General features: G+C 41.6%; 1 long non-coding RNA gene across 1 annotated transcript; it reads right to left on the reverse strand.

Moving 5' to 3' along the window:
• Positions 1–10368: 10368 nt before the first annotated feature.
• Positions 10369–16975, reverse strand: LOC103612301. The gene is made up of 2 exons (XR_552311.2): positions 13352–16975; positions 10369–11476 (listed from the first exon to the last, which is right to left on the reverse strand). It is a non-coding gene; the product is annotated as an uncharacterized LOC103612301 (long non-coding RNA).
• Between the last annotated feature and the right edge of the window lie 6 nt (positions 16976–16981).

The raw sequence follows: 16981 nt of genomic DNA on the forward strand, positions 1-16981 counted from the left end.
AAAATTACAAAACCTTTTCCTATGAACTGAGATACTCCTTTTGCCAAACTTTAAGAGATAGTGTTATCTCTTGTGTGGGCTAATCCAAAAAAGGTTATTTCAAAACGCATTAAAGAAGCAATACTTTGCTCTCTGAGTGCGAAAAGGGAAGTGTTTAACACCACTGGACTTGCCTGTGATCTGGATATGGCATTTGCAGAGATGATCCCCTTTGCTGGAGCTGCACTCTTCCACAGAGAGTGTTGGTTGCACTTTGGCAAGCGAGAGGTGACCTCACACCAGCCATGAATGCCACCTGTGCAAGGGGCACACCTGAGCACCTCTGCACTCAGACTTCTTTGTAACACATAGATGCAACAAAGAAGAAAGCAACATCACACAACACCACTTCCCAACACACATGCCCCTCTGGCATCGAGGGCAGCTCGTTAATGGATGGTGAAGCTGTCATGAAAGCCCCAGCATCCTCTCGACAGGGGTTCCTCTGTGTGTGAGTGCATTGCACCCCTTTTTAAGGACTGAATGGCTGCCCACTGTGCCCCCTGGATGCACGCTGCCAATGGCTTTCTGTTGGCAAGAGGGAGAAACACCCTCATTCCACTGTGGGGAGAGTTAATTTGTTTTTAGCAAGCAATGACTACCAGTAACGTTTTCCAAGAGAGGAAATGAACCTCCAATTAATTATGACACTTGATTAGGTTACTTAAATTGCTGAGTTTTCAGCAAAATCAGCAGTGCCAACTCCCTGACACCGTATGTGTGATTCGATGGCCCTTATAATAATGCAGCTCTGCACACCTCCTGTTTTATGGACATTCCCTTTGCTGTTACTCAACTTCCATCTCATTAATAGGAATGTGAATTTCCACCTTGTGACTTCACAATCTTATTTGAGCATTGCACTGGTGATCACCAAGTGATTTTTAGGCAGTTTTACCTCCATGAAATGTTAATGCATACCCAATGAAACTAAACACAGGCCTGTGACTATGATATTGCCTTTGGTCAGTTTTATGTCAATTGAAACAGAAATGTGACTTCAAAGCCATTGAAGCAATGGGTGAGTATGCAAGGGAACATTGGCCTCCAATAACACAAAAGACCACTTTATTCAGAAAGTCTCATAGGAATTTCTTCTGATCATTAATAGTGTGTGATTTCCTTATTTGCAAATGGTAAGAGTGACAGTGGTAGTAGTAAAGCGGAATACTGAAAGTGGTGTACATGTTGTCATAGTGCTAACCCTGCTGAGAAGCCAATGTCTCTTCTTCCCATCCCAACACCTTCACCCCCTCTGAGATGGCAGCTGAGGGGAGCCCACAGTTCCCCTTTACTCTTTGGTGTCCTGGAGCTCTGTGCACCTTCCTCCAGCCCAACACCCCTTCCCATAATTTCCCCCATTTCTGAGCAGGGGATAGTTTTTAATTTGCACGCTAGGAATGAAAAGTCTGTGGGCAATTACATGTACCACATTCCCTGATGGAAGTGGAAGGACAAATGGCAGATTGGAAGATGTAGGGTCCATGGGAGGTGTAACAATATATGGACCCATTTGGGTTGCACTGAGATCAAACCTCTCCTGTGGTCTGAAACCCTATTAAAAGACAGTTCTGGCAACCTGAGCAAGACTGTTTTGGCAGAAGAAAGCAGAAAATGAGGCATCTTTTATGAGAAGGTACAAATTTCAGATACATAAGTGTTGGGTGATTGAACATAGTGAGAACAGTGCTGCTATAAATTCAGCAAACTTTACCACATAAAAATGACCAACAGGGTCTCAGACTGTGAATTCCTTAGAACAGCAGAAATAGGTGACTAGGTGGTGTGGGGGAAGGAGGGGGGGGGTGTGGAATTTCCATTTATTACCATTTCTTCAACATAAACCCAGGAGCTCCTGAAACTCTGCATGACAAGTGACAAAGACCCTGCCTGGCAAATCACTGGTGGCTCTGGCTGCCACTCCTCCCCCCAGAGCAAAGATCCTCCACTGGTGGGTGGTAGGTAGGGGTGTGGAAGGGGACCACCACCCACCTAGCTACTCCCTACTATTGGATAAGGAGTTGTCGGTATCCCTGTAGTCTCCTGCTCTCTTCTATGTTTATCCTGATCTCAGATCTGAATGTAGCTCAAAAAGATACATTCCTGCAGAGACTCTTGGCTTCAGGAATGAAAGACTTTCTGAAAAACAATCATTTCTGTCCAGAGACCTTGTGGCTAACGCCACAGGGTGTGCCCAGGTGGGGACACGCAACAGCTTGCGCAACAAGGTGTCTTTGGAAAACCAGCAACTATTTCCAACATTTCAGAGCAAGCAAAACCAGAACATCCTCCTGAAGGAGGAGTATCTACCCATGGGAAGGTTTCTCCACAAAAGACATCCAACTGGGAGCTTGCCATCACCTTCTAAAACAGGTATGTTGACACAGAGAGGCACAGCCCAGGCCCTGGTGCCGCTCTGCCTACCAGGCACTGGTGAAACACAGCACTCAGGCACAGGGAGCTGGCACAAGTGCTCATCCTGATGCAACATGTCCCTCCCTGGGAACACTGGATCCTTTGCCTCTGAGGTGACCACAGCCTGGATTCAATCTTTCTTACCCTCTTCAGTTCAGTGGCTGTTGAGGGGTTTACCTCTTTTGCATTTTCACATCTCTCTTGCTGTCTCTACAATTACATTTTTCCTTTTTCAAACTCACTAAAACAATATTTGACTTACCCCATCCCCTCCCAAATGAATCAATATATTTGTTTTCAAGATATTCCAGAGGTAGATTAAAGAGGTTCAACTTCTTTCATGAACATTGGGCAGTCTCTCCAATCACTTGAAGCTTCAGTAAGAGCAATCTGTGGTGAGGATTAACGGTACTCAGGACAGAGCTGATGCTGAAGTGCCTCAAACGATCACTGTTGCTTGTCACTCATAGCTGTAAAAGTCACCAGCTTGCACCATGGACATATCCACACATGAAGGCAAAAACACTTCTCCACAACCATTTCCCCACTCAAAACAGGGCACCTGTGTCTACCTGCTACCAGCACGAGTGGCATGTCTCTGAGGGGCAGTTTTGGCTGTAGGGATACTCCTCCCAACCAGACTCTCCCCACAGCCGACACCTCTGGGCACAGAGCCTCTGGTCTGACCTCTCACAGCTGCTCTTCAGGCATGTGGCACCTTCACTACATTAAGGCAGTTTTGTTCTGTGACAACTCTGTGCTATGTTGTCAATACACGCAATAGTTTTACTGTGGGGAATCTCTTTTGAGTTAGTTCCATGGTTCTTCCTTGACCCCTTCTCTTGCTTTCAAAATCTTTGTGGGAATGGCAAAGGTGAGCCCAGTATGAGACTCTTCCACCTACTGGAACTGCCTTCAGCAAAACCGAGGAGGAAGCCCCCTGAGTGCTCTTGCTAATATGACTTCCTAAGGGAAAAATCAATTTATGATCCCAATTCACAGAGCTGAAGCCCACAATATGGTTCCAGCAGGATGGACTGCAACCACTGGACTCCAACTCCTTGAAATTTGAGAATTTGTACATCTTGCTCAGTATTTTGAAACTTTGTATGGAATTTGAATCTAGTTAAGACCTTGTATTTGAATCTCTCTCTCTGCAGCCTTCTGAAGGAAGAGGGAAAGGACACCCATAGCCCTCATACACAGAAGGACCCAGCAGTTCAGTGGGGCCTGAGGAACAGCTCCGTATACACCACAAACAACCCTGCGGTGATTCCTTGCATCCATGGCTGCAAGATCATTTTTTCCTCATGTTCTAAGTCTCCAGGTTCTGATCCCACATTAATATGAAATTGACAAACACCCTTGGACATCAAGGAAGCAAAACCAGGAAGAGGCAAAGACCTGGGAGGCAAACTGCCTGACTTAGTGCCTTCTGTCATGGAAGAGGTTAGAGATGGCACAACATGAGACTCACGTCACACACCATTAATGCACAGCAAAAATCACTGCAGTGCTGAGCAAAAGGAAAACAGGAAAGCTATGGTGAGGAAACACAGAAACACTCGTCTGTCCTTCTCCCCTTTAACATATCCGTATTTGCATCCTGCCATTCCTGCATTGCATCTATACCAACTCTCTCTCAGCCATCACAAAGCATCAAGAAGAATCTTGATTACCAGTTCCATGGTGGGCAGACCACTTAATTTGAGAGAGGTTCAGTTCAGAACCTGCTGCAAAAATGTACAACACAGATTTGTCTAACTTGAGCTTCCAGTTTCTCAGTCTTGCTCTACATTTATACTGAGGTTAAAAAACCTATCTCCTTATGGGACAATTTTCTTCATAAAGGAGCTTGAGAACTGCCATAAAATCACCATTCAACTGTCTCCTAGATGAAACAAACTGACCAAGTTCCCTGTGCCTTTCAGGTATGGTGTTCTTCAGGTTAGGAAGAGAGCTCATTTCACATCAGCCTTTTCAATGCAGATGCAACCTGGATCCAGTCCATTTTATCCACTGAAGCAGAGCCAGTGTCCCTTGCTTCCTCCTAACGTCTTCACTCAGGAGACTCCTCTATAATTCCTTCTGCCCGACCCTGAGCATCCACTATTTGTGGTTTTTTATGAATGGCCATCACGACCCGCTCCATCCTCTCCTGCAGAATATCCTGTGCGTTGTTTCAGTCTCACTGGCAGTCTCAAGGTGGGAAGGCCATGCCTGATGCTGTGCTTGTAAAAGCACCAAGCATGCCTGTTCTGACAGAAGGCTACTGCTAAAGGGTGTGTTTTCTCAATAAACAACACAACCTGCAAGCCCTAGATATCTGTGTAACATCAAAGTTATTTTTAAAAAGAACAGCAATTGCTAAATATTCCACAGGAACCACAAAAATAAAGAAGCCTATTTATAAATGTAATATATATACTCTATTTAAGATGAGTCATGAAGTTTCGGCAGCTCCATCAAGTTGCAATCAAATCTCTACTCATTGGCTTTATTACTCTTAACTACTTTTTAAACTGCTATAATTCCTCTAAGGCTAGCTCACCCCATGCCAGACCCTCTTTGTGGTACAGACAGCAAGCACCTACAAAGGGAGCAGACAGGCTCTGATGAGGCAAGCTTCAGCCTAGAAATGCCTAGAAATGACATCCTGGGAGACATGTACAGTACCATTGTAATCTTACTTATGCTCACAGGCAATGAAACATTACTTTGCTCTCTCTTCTAATGGACATTGATCATAGAGTAGCAGAGCAAGGAACAGAATCCAGTGCACATTTTAGTGAAATCCCTTAAATTTCTTAGCAGCTAATACTTCATCTGTGAAATGTCACGTCAAAGGCTGGGAGAAAGCCACATTCCTAGGCCGAAGCTGAGGCTCCCTGTAGCCAACACATAGTAGTACCCATCTTGCTGCCATCTCTGCACAGCCCATTTCTCTTCTGAGGTACCAGGGGTCAGCTGCAGCTGGAACCTGGCTCTGAAAACCCACATCAGGTTGCAGCACTGAGCACTCAGGAGCTGGGTCCTGTAGCAGGAGACCCAGAGAACTGAGGTCCTACCAGTCAGATAAAGTCTGCTTTGCACAGCACCCTCTGCAATTTTAATATGTCCCAGGAACAAAAAGAAAATAATATACCCTAAAAAGCCACTGAAGCAATAGTCTTGAAATGGATCCATCTACGTGACTTGTTACATTAGAGGTCTTGCCATTTCACATGTATAATTTGGAGTGAATTGCCCTTTACAGTAGTGATTCAACCCGTGATGTGTTCACATACCCTCTCAGATGCTGCTTTCTGCTTAGGAGGGATTTTTACCCTTTCCCATTTTAACCTTCAGACAGAAAACAGGTGTTTTTTTCATCTTGCTGCCATGGTTTCCTTTTTGCCCTCATGTCCTTCTGGGATCCTCCTCCATGGCTAACTGCCAGCCAAAAAGAAAATGTGCTTGGGTCTCAGCTCTGCCAGCTCACACTCACCTGCACAGAGGGCACAACAGGCAGCTTGGGAAGGGAGGAGGAAAGCTAACATCTTAAATACTTCAGAGTAAGATTGACCAAGCTCTTCTTCCAGAGCTTACGCTTCTTTGTGCATTTCTGGCCTGAACCAGATCTTTTGGCGTAAGAAAGCAGTACCGAGCTGAGCACGACCAGAATGATTGCACCTTTGTTTCCCGGATATGCTGTTACCACCCAGCCACCCCACTGCTTTCCCTGAGGGAGAAGTAGCTGATAGCATCAGTTTGTTACCCAAGTCTTGAAAAACAGGGTCCAAACATTACTGCCAGCTGGACAGTATCACTGAACAGCCCGGTGACTGGGACAATTCCTCGTGTCAATCTTTGTTAGAGGCTTGCATTGTACAGTTCCACCACATCCTATTTGGACACTGCAAACCAATACCACGAGGAGGGGAAACACAGCCCATTGCCCACCTTCCCCAGCAGCCCTATCTTGCCTTTTACATCTTACACACTACCAGCTCCTGCGTGAAGGAAGGGCTTTTATTTTGGTCATGGCAGGAGGGACCCAAGGCAGGTGAAGCGGCTAGAGCATTGGCAGGGCTGGTTTTGCCTCCCGGGTGAGTCACCGAGCTGCCTCGCCTCCATCAGGTGCAGTGTAAATCCAGACCAGTGCCTGTTCCTTTTCATTAAGAGCCTTGAGTTCACTGCAGGAAAGATGAAAAAGGCTGGTCATTATCCATTACATGTGACCCATTCACTTGCTGATGGGCTGGTTTTCATCTCCCTGCCCTGCCTGTAGGCAAGCATCCCCCAATACCCTAATCTGCTTTTTTTGTTCTCCACCATTTATTTTCCTAGAAGCCTTGTCAATAATGGCTCCATTCCCTTTCCATGCCTCCCAGCGCTGCAGATTCAGAAGCCTTAAAGGGTTCCAGCTCACGGTAACAAATTCCAGAAAGTCTGACCGCTTATTATAAAGCCAGTGTAGGAAGGATTTGAGAAAAGCACGATGTAACAAGTGAGCTGGGTAAATGCAGAGCACACACAGCCTGGAAACGCTCGAAGGTGAACGGGAAAGGGGAGGCGGGGGCACTTGGAAGCCCATTAAATGAGAACTTATCATCCGATTTATGTAAATCACTTCAAATGCCTTCATTTATTAAAAGTATTAAGCTGCATTACTGTTTGCCTTTGGTCCCCTAATTTGGTTGCTAATGTCTAAAACAACTGTTGAAATTAATTTGGAATTAATGTTCCTATATAATTACTTAATGAATCTCACATTCACTGCCCTTAGCTCTCAGTTGACAAAGGATCTCACCCACCGCATGTAAGAGGTTGGAATACTGACTGTGATTTTAAAACGGTTGCTAAATTATAGTTTGCAAATATTTTACATTCATATCACACACTTCATCTTGAAGGATCTCACTGTGTTTGAAATGTTATGTAACATTTATTCTTTAGTAAAATTCCACCACAAAAACTTTCTGGGCATCAATCTTCTTATTTCCCTGCATGCCTTGAAATTAAATCAAATTTAGCTGTGTCATTATGCAAACAAAAAATCATACCTGCATTAAAAGATTATTATTAGTGCTGTAAAGTCAGACAGTTAAAAGACAGGAAATGCTGGAACTGAGACTGTGCAATATAAATTCCTTTTTCCATACATATGTATTCTCATAGTCTTTAATTTTATGATCACATATTTTCTTATATGTACCCCCTCCCTCAGGGGACTTATTAGTCCTTGTTAGTGTTCAGGAAAAAAACAGGATAAGAAAAAATAAGGTTCAAGAAAAAGCTAGCAAGGAAAAGTAGCCACTTGTGGAGTCCTTGCCTCATTCCTTACAAAAGCTGCAAAGGTTGTAACGCATGTTCCTCCTTTTCTGGGTGGCTGACTTGGTACCCCATAAATCCTGATCGGCAGAAATGCTGACTATGCACAGCAGTTACTAAAGCTAAAGAAACATTCAAACATGCAGAGCATTTTACATACTACCAAACCCAGTGAAAGATGACGTCCTGGGATCTCACACTTAAAACAATCGTACTCTTCAAAGACGGGAAAACACTTCTCCCGTTCCCAGGGACAGTGGAAAATGTATTTGAGCAATTGCAAAACAGCCGGACTGCTGTGCTATGGAGAACCACGCTTATCCGTTCTGTACAGCACACGTGGACACGGCGCAGCAGGAAGGGAACAGGACACACTGTGACCCAGCAGCAGAAAATGTGTGGGGAAGCTGCTGGTGCTGTTGCATGAGCTAGCAGAGGGAGGCAGGAGCCGTGGGGGAAACAGCAAAGGCTATTCTGAAACAAAAGAGCTGAATTGAAGGCCTTCCGAACAGCCTTACTTTGGACTGCTCACCGTTTTGTGTGCTTCTCTGTGACTTTGCATTTCTTCTTAGGTGTGTATGGTTTCTTAAGGATCAAGGCAAAGCACGACTGCCAAACATTGGCAATCAGGAACCTTCCAGACCTTTCCTCCAATTTAGCTGAACAGTGCTTTGCCTCGAGACATCCTCAGCATCTAGGTCACAGCAAGTCAACCCTCCCCACGCTGTAGAACAGCCCCTCCTTCCTCATGTAGAGGAGAGCTGTAGACATGTGCCACATACCCCAGCATGGCTCAGAGTAAGGAAACTGGCCAAGGAAACACACCTTGGCTGAGGGATGGGCCACTGAGGAGGACAGGTCCCCAGACACAGGGCAACATCAACCTAAATCTCCTTCCCACAACAGGGAAGAGACTACCCAGCAGCCCACACCCAGCCATCGCCACACACACACCTCCACATGCTGTCCTATTTTCTTAACTCGAAAGCCCAACCTCTCCCCTGCTCAGATCTTTGCCAAGCCTCCCTCTCTTCAATACATTCCCTCCCTTGATAGGATGCAGATCTTCCTTCTAAAATCTTTGTCTTCTCTTGATGTGTCCTTCCTCACAACCCCAAAGTCTTCCTATCTCCCACATTTCCTGCATTCCTTAGCTAACAGGGATCACTACAACACCTCCAAGAAGAACCTCCAAGGCAAACCTCTCCCAGCAAGACCAATCTAGAAAGTCAAGTCTCCAAGCACACAGGAATACTAGTTCCTTTTAAAGGTGAATAGCAGGTACATTAGGGTGAATTATACCGTGACATCCTGCCCAACCACCTCAACTTCCCTCTTGAACACCAAAACTGTCAAAGATGAACCAAAATGGGCAAAAAAGTCTCTAGCTTATCTCAAAACCAGTTGAGTTTCAAAATTTTTAGAAAGAAATCAGAAGTAGAAAGGTTCCCAAGTCATTTTTAAACTAGAAAGCATAAAAGGAACCATGTGACCACACAATAAACTTGAGGGGGGGAAATTAAGTGGTAAAAAAACCCCAGAGGTAATTATACAGGCCATCAGCCCCCCCATGAAGTGTTTGATTTTGCAGTAAGCTACGTTCTTCTAGCACTTTGCACATGATTTATTTATCCTTTGCAATACATTCTCTTAAGCAGACAGCATTACAAGACCGTATCACCAAACTGACCTTCACAGCAGATTGCTCTCCTTTTTTTCCAGCTGGGGGTTTCGTATCATGACGCAGCAGCTCAAGGTTAATACTGCAAGAGTGCAGCGCCACTACCTCAGCCTAGGCTTCCCTTTCAATTTTGCTTTTGTGAAAAAAGAGGGAACGATAAAGATAATAATACAACTGAGGCTCAGCAAAAACAAAGCCTTCTTGAGGCAAAGATGCTTTTCCATCTCCATGGCTTCCTCCTGCTGCTTGCAATCAGTGGGATAAGGCTGCTTTAGTCAGGTTTCCAGAGCCCTGTAATGGAAAGCAGCTGTCCCTATCCAGATTGCACCAGACATCTCCACAATTACTTTGTCATCTTCTTTTGGTCAGCTGCATTACTCAACTTCCCAGTACTCTGTGTTAATAACACCAGCAATCCCAGAACTGTACTCCACATACTTTTTTCTTAAAACCCCCAACACTAACCTGAGGATGTCTGTATTGCTATTTGCCACTCCATACACAGATTTTACATTTGTTATGTGTCAAAATATGAACTCCAGGACTTTGTATTCTACTGAAGTGGGCTGCATGAGCCACACATCTCAATGTGAACAATTTAAATTACTCTAGGGCGAGCCTACTTGAAAAGTCCTCCCCTTCTTTTCCCAAGCAGCACAGAACTGGACAAACTGACAACATCCAACACCATCTGAAACATTTAGTTTTGCAGAACCATTCAGATGGCAATGAAAGTTCTCAGTCTTTACACAGCTATCTTCAGTAAGCAGTAAGGGTCACAGTATCTCTTGCCTCCACCATTAAAACAGTACCACCTAATAATCCGGGGGAGGGGAAACTTCTTTGCATTTTGCATTAATAAATGTCATTATAACATAAGATACTCAGTTATTTAGTTAACAAGGTTAAATAACTGCATGTCCATCAACTATACCTTTATTCTGAAAGCTCACTTTAAGTAACAATTAAGTCTCTGTTTCTCTAGTGAACTGCTAAAAACCAAGTAGTTCATTCAAATTCCACAAGTATGTAACTATAGTTGCCCCTTTATTTAAAAAAACACAATTTAATTTGGAGCCATGGCTGCCATCTCCCTCTGTCTTTGCATACACCAGTTTTAACAGCTCCTTTGGGAAGCGTTCATGGAAGTGGTAATAGGTGTGGTAATTTCCATTTTCTGTTTTCTAGTTCAGAGAGTAATTGAATCCAGTCACTATTGCGATATCTTTCTGGCAAATCTTTGTTGGCCTCCATGAAATGAGCTGGAAGTTTGATTTCCGTTCTCAGCAGGCATGTTTGTGTGATACAGATGAACTGCTGTAACTGGCAAATTGGAGGCAATTTCAGCAGAGATTCCTAGGCTTAAGTAAGTGCAAGAACAGAACTTCTTTCACATCCAGAGAAGTCTCCTCTTTACAGTCCTGAGAAATGACAGGACCAGATTGGAGAGTTGGGATTTCTGCTGTTGCAAGACACTTTGAAGTTTGTTTTATTAAACCAGCACGCACATGAAATGACTAGGAAAAAAACCCCAAGTCATTATGAAACAAAATCTTGAGGCAAAACAAGCTTTATCACTCCCTAAAACTGCTTTCTATCTCTGTTGCATTTTAACTGGAATACACAAGTATTTTATTTCCTGTGACAGCAACATTCACTAGTCTTCATTCCAGTTATACCTGTTTAGCTCCCCATGACAGCAGCTAGTGCAAGAGCATCAGCCACTGACAGACCATTAGTGGCATTCTAGGCAGGTCCGTGAATTCTGCCACACAAAGCATTTCAGAACCAAAATACAAGGTACCAGGTGAGTAGAGGCTGAATGTATGACTAGACTAAGATTAAAAACTTTATTTTTTATACAAAACAATAATAAATCCAAGCAGATAATGAACTAAGTGTGTCTTCTCATTTTCCATCTTTTCTTCTTTCTCAATAAAGTCTATCCACAGTTCAGTGTTAAACCACTCCATATTCTGCAAAAACTATGATGTTTCCATCTTGTATCCATGTTTTTCTAATTCAGCTCTGTATAGAAAAGAGACAGGTGTATTGGAACACATATACAATACCGTTAGATGTTTGATTTTTTAAAAAATTAAATATATTACACAATATACAATCATTTTAGAATAGCAATGTCATACTGTTTTTTGATTGATACCAATAACCTTAACCTCACTTACTCTGTAGTTCTTGGACTCCAGCTTTTTATCTTAGATCACTACAAGTGACTTCTCAGTGAAAACTCCAAATATTTGTTTTAATCGCACTTATTGCCCTCTGACCCACCACATGGTACAAAGCAGCACCTATGCATCTGCAACATTCCAAATGCATTAGAATAACCAAAATATTATCTTATCCATATTCTCAAGAATCTTATATATTATTCTCAAGATTTTCTTAAGTCAAATAAGTTCACTATTCTATTTGATTTAAATGCACGTGCTTCCAAAACAATTGTAAGCTTTTTCTTTGCTTTTAGAATAGTGCACTCTGGAACTTTTATTTACATCTTGGTGCAATACACCTTGCAGTGAACAATTCTGAGGGAAATGATTGTTGTCCTTAGCTGTAGCCAGAACAGCAAGTCAGGAACTACAATTGTTATCACTCCTGCCCTGCCACCACTTTGCTTCTCACCTGCCTCTGAACACACCAGCCAGGATGCATCCTATTTTATCCCCTAGTCTTACCATATGTGTATCTAGATATGGAAGTACAAATCTCTAATAATATTTTGGGTTAGTTTGCACATTTAGTAGTAGGGTTTTAAAAGTGGAGGACTGCAGCATTTGCTTTCTAGAGATGAAAGAAACATGCTACAACCAGGCAAACCACTATATGGTCACCAATACTGCAGGCTGCAACTAAGGCCAATTATGGAAAGTTTGTCTAGACCAACTATGTCTATCAAGAATTACACTATTTCTTGGAAGTCTGTTTCATTACATATCAACCTGTTTTCCAATATTACCATTTAACTGCCTTTCAACCATATAAGAAATAACGATACCAACGATTTTTTATGCAGAAGATAAAAAAAGAATTGCTTTCTCTGGAGTACAAATCAACCCAGGAGTTTAAGCAGGCTGTATTACAGACAGTTTGCTCCTCATGCAACATACTGAGGGATTAATTATAAAATCTGGCTTTGTTCTGAATGCTTGCAACAATTTAAGTTATAATTATGCGTCAGTAAAGGATTACTGAAACTACAAGTGACAAAGAGGATTAAGCAACTGGTTTAGAGGTACCCAAATTGCTATCACTTTTTTTAAAGCATGTAATTAACAATTACTTTGCTGTTGTTGCTCATGAACAGTATGTTCATCACACAGGAAAGAACCTTAACGTTAATACAGACCACTAATCTCCAGAAAATTTGCCCATCTGGACAAAGAACAGCGGTGCTGTTTTAAAGCACAGACAGAAAACTGTAACATACTTTGCAGACCACATAGCACAAAAGGATAATCTTGGATGCCTTGCCATTAATCTTGGCAGTACAATTCAGAACTTTCACACACACACAGAAAAGTCATTAGAAAAGGATCCACTCATGTTAAATTGACTAAGTGTCAGTGCATCTCAATTTCCCATGATCTTTACACTGTTTGCATAATGGAACAAAATTCTGTCACCACAATGTCCTAAGGCATATTTCAGTAGAATTATTAAAAGATGAAATGCTGATCAGTACTTCAGAGTCTTGTAATTCCTCAGTCTGGTTCTAAAAGGCTTTAAATAGAAAAGCAGAAAGTAGAACTTTCATTTCTTTCCATTTCAGATCTTTATTTTTTTAAAGTAAGCAGATTTTAAACTTTCAGATATTAACTAATCACCTCCATTTTAAATATTTTACCTGTCTTCTAGAACAGTAAGTTTAAATAAAATTACCTTAACTGATTGGAGAAATCATCTTCTACGTTGTCGTCATCCCAATTGTCTTCCCAGACATGTGCATCTTCATCTTCATCTAAACCAGTCCAATCTAAAGACAGAAAAGCAAGTCTAAATATTGTATGCTGCATTTCTTTGGTACCACGTCTTACAATTAGCTCAGCCCCAGAGAAAGGCAGACTTCTGGTAAATTTAACAGAGAAGTCTGGATTACATTCAAGTGTTTATGAGACACAAAAATCTAAAACACACCTCGCAATTTCTGTAATTACAACAAACATGAAACTTGGTGAAAAAAAATCATTACACACTTCACATCATGGCTTGCGAGATTAAACATTCCTAAGAGATATTTTGCATACTTTTGGATTAACTGTAGCATCATCCTTCCAGATGTGTATTTAAACACTTAATTCAGATTTAAAAAGTAAATATGTATCAGATGCTTTTGCCAAAACACAGACACATTCTCTGTTCCCTCGAATCATATGCAGTCAGTCTATTGATAAATGACAAAAAACTATCTGTGATGCAGAAGCAAAGGCAGATTGAGACGAGCATCTGCAAACAGCAGTTGATACCTCTAACCAGCTATTTCTGGGTTCCCAAGACAGCAAAAGCTGTCTTGCCTTTGTAAGGAAACACTTTATGTCCATTTACTAACCTTATTTATATTTTTCCTATAATAAAGTAATCTGGCACATCACCCTTGACAAATTACAGATCACACACTTAATGCTTCATTATTAAAAAAAATTAAAATCAAACTAAATGGTTTAGAAAAATAATGAAAATGAAAGGCTCAGAATCACCATGAAGACATAAATTGGCTTACTTGATCTTTTTTTTAGTTTCTCGGTTTATTCCTACTGAAAGACACAGTTTTTCAAATGTTAAAAAAAAAGCCCCCTAATTTTGACACTTGCAACTTTATATTTTTCAAAGTCTGTTAGTGCCTTTAAAGAGATAACACTGTTCTTCCCCTTCCATTCTGGTAAGCCATCTGCTGCCCATCCACAGAAAGCTTTGAGGACTAAGGCCTAAAGTAACGTTAAGCACTGATGGAGGTATGGAGGGAGTAGGGGAGAAAGTTAGTGGGATAAAACATTAAAAACTAATTCACAGTGAACAACTAACTTTCTAAGAATGAAGCCTGGTCTTTGCATTTTCTCCTCCTTTTTCTAACACTGACAGGCAACAAAATTAATATTTGAGATTCACCAGGACAGGAAAATCCATTTGTCACTGATTAAAGACACACGTGTGGAAGGCATTACAACTAAATTTCCCTACTCAAATAAATCATATAATGGGAAAAGATGAAGGAGCATAGAAATTGTGCTGTGAGAGCAAAAGAAAAAAACTGGGAAGAAAAAGTGAAGAAAAAATGCTGTATATAAAAATGCATTATTTGGATTTAGTTGCATGGGTAGTTGTTCAAAGGGAAGGGCTTATATTTTACAACTACCTGCAATAAGCTTTGTCCTTGCCAGTTTATAGCTCACTGATATTTTTGTCAAAAAAAAAAAAAAACAACTTTACCAATTATCTGGATTTTGAAGACAGAAGAAACAAAGCTCAAAGAACTTAAAATTAACACAAAGTCAAACTTTTCTATCTGCAAACACACAAGGAGCTCAGACAGAACTACAAGATTGAAAAAAAAAAATCTCCCAGTAACTCATATCTAGCACAACAAACAGCAGCTTCAGTCATAAAAGGTCAGCTGGGCAGACTGCAAAAAGATGCTCTAAATCACACTGAGTAAAGAGGAGTCAGGACCACGTCATCTTCCATGCTGGGGTGCGGAGGAGAGTGAAAGTAAAGTCTAAATTACATTCTCATCTCCGTAGAAGATTCTACAGCATCTGTATATTGATACTATTACCCCAGAATTGTGTAATACAGTTATTATTCCCCGCTACATTATATGCTTGTGACTAAACAAAAGCAAAAAATGATAGAGCATTATCTGGGATTGAAAGTATTAAGATTACTTGAGAGTCCACTGCCATTAAGTATTACTAATATACACCGAAATTATAACCATGTCATGGCTGGGCTTCTTAAAAATGTGTTTTCACATCCTGATCACTGACTGTTTTCTTTTGCACTTGGGAAATAAAAAACAGTTTTCAGGATTTTAGGGTTTTTTATCCCCTGCTCTATCACTTTACACATCACATTTTTATATTCTGAAATGCACTGTATAAAAGATTCTTAAGTCACTCATTTACATGTGGTTTTCTCTACTATAGCATACTTATGCTATACTGCTAAGTATCCTATAAAAATTGGGCAAGTCAGTTTTTGATACAAAACTTGATTTCATAAATTGTTTAAGTAAATTTTTAGGTTGGAATAAACCCCAAAAGCCGGTGTTTTCATCCCTTAACATACATTCACATTATCTCATTTCCTTTGGATAAAAACTGGGTAATACAACACATAGTTCTGCTATTGCTAGAAAGTGGTGTTTTAATTTGAAAGAACAACAATTAAGAATGGGCTTGAGCCCAGTCATCACAGTTCTTTCCTAAGTACTACAGATAACAGTCAAAGTGGTCTGAACACTCAACATCTCAAAACTATGACCCCACTTGAGGATTCAAATAAGCCCCTTTCGAGGTTCTTATTTTCTGCAAGAAAGAACATCTAGAAGCCTGATGATGCTCACTTTTTAAGAAGTCTCTGTTCTATCCAGCCTGCACAGTACTTTTAGCATTACAGCTAGAATCAAGTAAAACTAATTTCACCTTCAGTAAATACTCCAATTCAGTGCTCTGGCCAATCAAAGGACCAGAAGCTTCAGAGACTTCCCCTATTGTGAATACTTAATTTACATTAAGATAAACTTTTTTTTTCCTGTTTAGGAAACACTTATGAAAAAGAAAGTATAGTCTTGTAAGTCACTTTAGCTATTATCCTAACTACGTCATAAACTTTCTCTTTCAGTACACGCAAAAATATTAATTTTAGCAGTACTGAAGGGTTCAGAACACCTAAGGCTTGTAAAGCCATAGAAAGATCACATGCAATAAGGACATTAGAGAAAAAAAATCCTGACGTTACATTCATCGTGTTATACATCATGTCTCATGATCCACAGCTTGAGACAATCCCAGAATTAAGGACATAAAAAGCCAACATGCCCTAATAGGGATGTTTCCAAGACTATCTCTGTCAAGGGTCATTGAGTTGTTTTATTGAATTTAACTTCCTTATTAAGTATATCTGTATCCATGAAAAGCAAACCAGCATATACATATCTGTGCTTCAAAGTTAAAGAGATTCAGAGTAACTACAGAGCGCATTATTTCCTTTTCACACATTTTTCCATCCTACGATCAGTTTCCAGCCCTCATCCCTCCTCTCCCTCGCGATTCTCATCTCCAGTGCCAAGAAGCAGTAAATTTCTCCGGCACTTGTTCCCGGCTCTCTCGCACAATGACACAGCACTTCCAGCGCGATGTGCCGAGCGCCGTGACACCGGCACAGAGCCGTGCGCGGGCACCACGATCGCGCTCGATCGCGGCTATGACGGGGCTGCAGCCCCTGCCCGGGCGGGGGCTGGGCAGGGACCCGCGGGGCACCGAGGAAGCTTCCGCGGGGCTCAGCCCGGCCCTG

The sequence above is a fragment of the Corvus brachyrhynchos genome, unplaced genomic scaffold, assembly GCF_000691975.1.
Source record: "Corvus brachyrhynchos isolate BGI_N302 unplaced genomic scaffold, ASM69197v1 scaffold142, whole genome shotgun sequence".
In the NCBI taxonomy this organism is placed as follows: Eukaryota; Metazoa; Chordata; class Aves; order Passeriformes; family Corvidae; genus Corvus; species Corvus brachyrhynchos.